Consider the following 6,205-nt stretch of genomic DNA (forward strand, 5'->3'; position numbering starts at 1 on the left):
GTCAAAAGTAGATTAAATTTATGGTGTTATTGATGGCTCTGTCAACGGGGAAAACTAGTTCTTGTTAAGGATATATTAACAACAATACAATATATTGGATTCATTGGAATGGGTTTCAAAAGGTGTGTTATAGACCATTAGGAAACTGTGCTATAGATTTATTTCATCACGAGACTAAAAAATAAAAAATTATTTAGCTTTGTGGGAAAAATTTGCCATTCCAAAGGCCAACGGAGAATGAGGACCGAAAAACACTTTTTACTTCTCCAAAGCTCTTGCAGTAGAGAAAAAAAGGATTTGGAGGATCTTATATGGAAAATGAATGTGGATCCAAGTAGTCAATGCAAAATATGGTGTCCCAGCTACAATAGAAGATTGGGTAAGAAACCCAAATAAATTAAACAACTACATAATGACTCAATCATTTGGAAAGTTGTGAATTCAATATTTCATTTGGTAGGTAATCGGTCAATCTAGAGAGTGGGCAAAGGAGAGAAATTCATATAAGCTTTGATCCTTGAATAGGGAGTAAAATTTTGCAAAGATTACCTTCTTGATTGATTCAAGATATTAGAAGTAAAGGAGTTTACACACTTAGAAAAATTGTGAATTTGGAGGGATCTATAAATTGGAAACAACAATGGGTCACAAGGGAGGAGTTAGGATTGAAGGAAGATATTTCTAAATACTGAAATAGTTATATAAAAGTTTTAAAAGATAACAATGTCAAATTTTGAGAAGATGATGATCAATTGATTTGACCACTCAATCCCACTGCAACATATGTGCCTAAGATAGGGTATAGAGCACTCATTGAAGACCGTATAAAGGGGAAGAAAGCTTGGTGGTGAATGATTATTTAAAAACTAAAGTGTCCCTCCAAAAATAAAATATTTATGTGGCTAATTCTAAATGATAAGGCTCATACATGAAAGGTATTCAAAAGAAAGAACCTTAATGACCCATGTTGGTGTAACTTATGTAAATGAGCAAATGAAATCATTGAACATCTAATTATGACCTGCCCCTTTACTAAAGAGGTTTGGGAAAGAATTGCAAAGCATGATAGCAATAAAAATTATATGGGAAGGGGGAGATATACAAGAATCCTTCAAATATAGGTATTCCAAAAAGGACCAAGAAGATAAAATCCCTTCCCCTAAAATTAGAGATTTGAGATTATCTGGAGGAAAGGAGATTGTCCCTCTTAAATGTGCAATTCAAATTTTCAATATTCTAAATGCATACCCATAGGAGGAAAAAACAATCCAAACATTGAATCAAAGAAGAGGTAATAAACAAGGTTCTTCCCTCGGCATACTTTGATGAATCTTCTCAAGGAAATCTTCCCAAAGAGGGTGAAGGAGGAATTTTATATCTCTTCTCCACTCACAAAATATCCTTCAAAGTAGATGTTAGGCTAAGAAATTAATAACTTATGACACTTAAATTGCTTCTTCAAGTAGCTCAAAAACATGGAGTCCAACAAATTCAAAATTTTGGTGACTCTCTCTTGGTCATCAAATGAATTAGAAATGGAAATCAAATAAAAAAAGCACTTTGTAGCCCCCTTATGATGATATATAATTTCATATTCAACTTGCAAGGACTTGGAATACTTCCATACTATAGGATGACCACTCCATAAACTTAATGCACACACCTTGGATATATAAAACACTTGTATTTATTTAGAATGAAGATTGATCATAGCTTTATTGTTTTAAGGATGTTATTATTTATGTAATTTTTCTAGAAAAGAAATAATATGATGATCTATGTAACTATTTATGCTTGTCTAAGAGCTCGTCTTCCTTGGACATAAAGAAACAGGTCAATGGCCCAAGACCTAGAGGCATATGGCAGGAGTGGAAGCTTGCCCCCTTACAAACCAACAACAGTAATTTCAGGTGGCGTGGTTTTCCTTGAATAATGGCAATAAGTCAACTTGAATTCGTAGATAGTAGTCGGTCATAGTTGTTCTTATTGCTAGTTTGACAACTAAGTTATGATAGGTTTTCTCACTGTGTAAAAAAAATGTAATTGTTTATACAATCTTTTTAGAAAAAGAAACAACTTATTGTTCTATGTACAATGATAAAAAAATACTAATAAGGCTTTGCTTTAAATGACTATTAAACATTGTTTTAAATACAATGAGAAATAAGAATATAATTTTGTTATATATATATATATATATATATATATATATATATATATATATATATATATATATATATATATATATATATATATATCATTCTTTTCCCAAAAAAAATAAAATAATATATATCTATTTTTTAAATATTTCATTAAAATTTGATGAATATAAAGAAACATGCATTACACCAAGGGTGAAATTAACTAATTACTCAAAGTTAATAAAATATTTAATATAATTTAAAATATATATATATATATATATATATATATATATATTATATTATATTATATTATATTGTATAATTATAATCAATCAAGACACTAAATAAATGTATAAGACTTTTTGTTTATAAAATGAGAAACATATTTTAAAGTTTACAAAGGATATATACTCTATGTTTTTTTGAAATTGAATTTATCATTTCTTAGAAATACATGTAGTTGTTTTTAGTGTGCGGTGGAAAAATTTAAGGTGAAATCTTAATTTGTGTTATTTAAACTGGTTTTTTGACTGTATACATGGATTCAACACCCTGAAAAAACCCAGGGCATAGCACCCTGAAAAACCCCTAGGGCACTTTGATTGTATACATGGGTTCAACACCCTGAAAAACCCCAGGGCATAGCACCCTGAAAAACCCCTAGGACACTTTGATTGTACACGGGTTATCATCAAACTTGTGGTCTCAATAAATTCTTTCCACATTTTAGAGAAATTAGACAAACCCACAAAAAAATTCCAAAAAATCACACTAAATAAAATTCTGAAAAACATACATAATAATATAATATAAAATAATTAAAAAAACACCACTTCCAAAATTTTGATTTTAAACGGAGTAAAATTATTAATATATTTATATAAAACATTGTTAAATTAAAAATAGATATGTAAAACTGAATTAATCGCCCATCAGATATAGCGTAATTGGCAACATGATGTATAGTTAGACATATTTATATGAAAGTATTCAATTAGAAAACCCCATTTAAAAAAAAAAAAAAAAAAATCAAAATCATAACTAAATATTACAAATAACCCACCATCCAACAAGTAATTGAATTCAAAAAAGGTGACCAAACTAATCACAGTTCACGCTGATTCGAGTGCAGATTGCAATGGAAAACTATACTCATTGCGTGACAAGTACTATGGGACCGAAATATTGGTGAAAGAGAAACTATGTGCGCTCCATACTTAAAACGTAATGACTTATATTCACTGAATTCAGTTGCATTCACATGTGGTTCCATGGTCTAGCGGTTAGGACATTGGACTCTGAATCCAGTAACCCGAGTTCAAATCTCGGTGGAACCTCTTTTTAATTTTTATTCTAATCTCCTTGTTGGTTCGTTTTCTATTTTATGTTAATTCTAATCTCGTTATTGGTTCGTTTTCGGATTTAAATAAAGATATCGATCTTCAGTTCTACAGGGTAACCTGCAAGATGCCCATAGAAGCAGAGACTTCGTAAATACCCTGACTTTAATGCAATTTTTTAGTTCTACAGGTTAACCTGTACACAAGTTACAACCAACATGCCAATAGAAACAGAGACGTTGTAAATACCCTGACTTTAATGCAATTTTTTAGTTCTACGGGTTAACCTGTACACAACCAACATGCCAATAGAAACAGAGACTTTGTAAATACCCTGACTTTAATGCAATCTTTTAGTTCTACGGGTTAACCTGTACACAACCAACATGCCAATGGAAACAGAGACTTTGTAAATACCCTGACTTTAATGCAATCTTTTAGCTCTACGGGTTAACCTGTACACAACCAACATGCCACTAGAAACAGAGACTTTGTAAATACCCTGACTTTAATGCAATTTTTTAGTTCTACGGGTTAACCTGTACACAACCAACATGCCAATAGAAACAGAGACTTTGTGAATACCGACTTTAATGCAATTTTTTAGTTCTACGGGTTAACCTGTACACAACCAACATGCCAATAGAAACAGAGACTTTGTGAATACCGACTTTAATGCAATTTTTTAGTTCTACGGGTTAACCTGTACACAAGCAACACGCCAATAGAAACAGAGACTTTGTAAATACCCCGACTTTAATGCAATTTTTTTGAACATTAATAGTTTATTGAACTAGACCTCTCAGGGGATGATTAAGGATGAGACACCTTCATGGTTTATTGTGGATGTTTAGTTTTAGAGCTGAGTATGATGACTAGTTGACAATGCCAATAGAAGCCAAGACTCTGCAAATACTCTGACTTTGATGCAACTCCTTTGCATATGGATATCTCACTTAATTAGACCTCTAAAAATGATATAGTTTGAGACACCTTCATGGTTTAGTAGTGATGCTCAGGACTAATTGCAGTGCTCTAGTTCTAGGGCAGTTGCTTTACATACACCACATATTGTAAAGTGGAATCTACACAAATCAAAATAAATATTGATTAGAAGGCATTGAAAATCCAACATTTAGCATGGCCAATAATATGCCTGTAGGTAATACCAACTCTCTTGTCCAAAAAATATTCAAAAGAGAGTTCTACAGTGCTGTGTCCAATGAACTTGCTCTAACATAGCAATACCATTGTCATTGCAACACAACCTGTAATCTGAGTTTTACTTTTCAAACCATATATTGTGAAGTGCAGTCAACACATATCTATCAATGAGAATGCAAGAATCCAACATTTAACATGTCCCATTACGTCTTTATAACTAAATACCAAACCTCTTATCCAAACAAATTCAAAAGAACTAGTTTTACAGCTCTATGCTCAATGAAACTCATTTTAGAGGAACAATATCATTCCCATTACAATGCTGCTAATAATTCCATTTTTACTTTTTAAATATGCAATTCAAACTTTAATAAAAGCAATGCTCTTCTCTATGTATATTTATTCTTTCCAAAGACCATAATGACATGAATATAGCCTAAATGCATTGATTAAAGCAACTTTGAGGCAGTGGACATGGCAGCCTCTCTTATTAATACTACCAACAGTGTAATATGCATACATTTTTATTCAAAGATTACAACAAATGAAATGACCCTTGAAATGAACCAACTTGTATAATCAACCAAAAACCAGCAATGCACAATGTGCCAGGAATGAAAAAATATGAGGTTGTTGGAATAATGCATTTATCAATTTTGTAGCCACTTAGAAATGGTTGTAGGGAGCTCCTTCAAGTCAGATTTCATATAGAACAATTTCCATATAAACCAATCAAGCATAAGCCAAACTATTAGTTGATTAGGAGTGCTAATTACTTCACATTTGTTAAGGAATTGAAACTATTACCAAGTTTAATTTAAATTAACGTCCATGCACTGCTATGAGATAGAGTGTATGACCTACCAATGTTGCATACAATGCAGGAAATGATGGACTGTTGCAGACTGACCCAACAATGATGTGGATAGCCTTGTATGGCTTGTGTAAGGTCTCCAAGTAAACCCTTAACTCTAGTGGGAAAGCTAGCCTTACATCAATAGTCTCAGGTTATAATCTTGTTATTTTGAATTAAAATTGGAAACTCAATGAATTACATTCAACAGCCATCTCAGGATAGCCATTGATATCTCATTCAGCATAAAAAAATAGACACAGATAAATTCATGGTTTTTAAATGTAAGAGAGAGATTACTACGAGAGAAGTATATCATCCTACCAATGGTACGCACAACACAAGAAATGATGGATTGTTGAATGCAGACCCAATAGTGATGCATATAGCCTTGTACAGCTTACATACAGCCTGCAAGTCGAACCTCAGCTTTTGTGTGAAGACTAGACTTGGCACCAATGGTATCAGGATAGGTTGTTCTTCTTCTTTTGAATTAAAATAAGAAACTCAGTGAATTACTTTCACCATCTCATGATAACTATTGATCTCCAATTCAACAAGAAATGGATGGATGGAGATAAATTCATGGTTGTTGTATTCCAGAGAATGTAGGGATAAGTTGATAACATAATTTCTAAATAAAATTCATAAAAATTTCTCTTAAGATCATTAAAAAAATTAGAGTCGTCAATTTAAATTCATAA

General features: G+C 31.9%; 1 non-coding gene across 1 annotated transcript; it reads left to right on the plus strand.

The window, feature by feature from the left end:
- The first annotated feature begins 3,409 nt into the window (after positions 1-3,409).
- TRNAQ-CUG (transfer RNA glutamine (anticodon CUG)) lies at positions 3,410-3,481 on the plus strand. The gene has a single exon. It is a non-coding gene; the product is annotated as a tRNA-Gln (tRNA).
- The last annotated feature ends 2,724 nt before the right edge of the window (positions 3,482-6,205 follow it).

This window comes from Pinus tabuliformis, chromosome 5_1, assembly GCF_031772625.1.
Source record: "Pinus tabuliformis cultivar Carrire ecotype Pingquan chromosome 5_1, CPIR1, whole genome shotgun sequence".
Lineage (NCBI taxonomy): Eukaryota > Viridiplantae > Streptophyta > Pinopsida > Pinales > Pinaceae > Pinus > Pinus tabuliformis.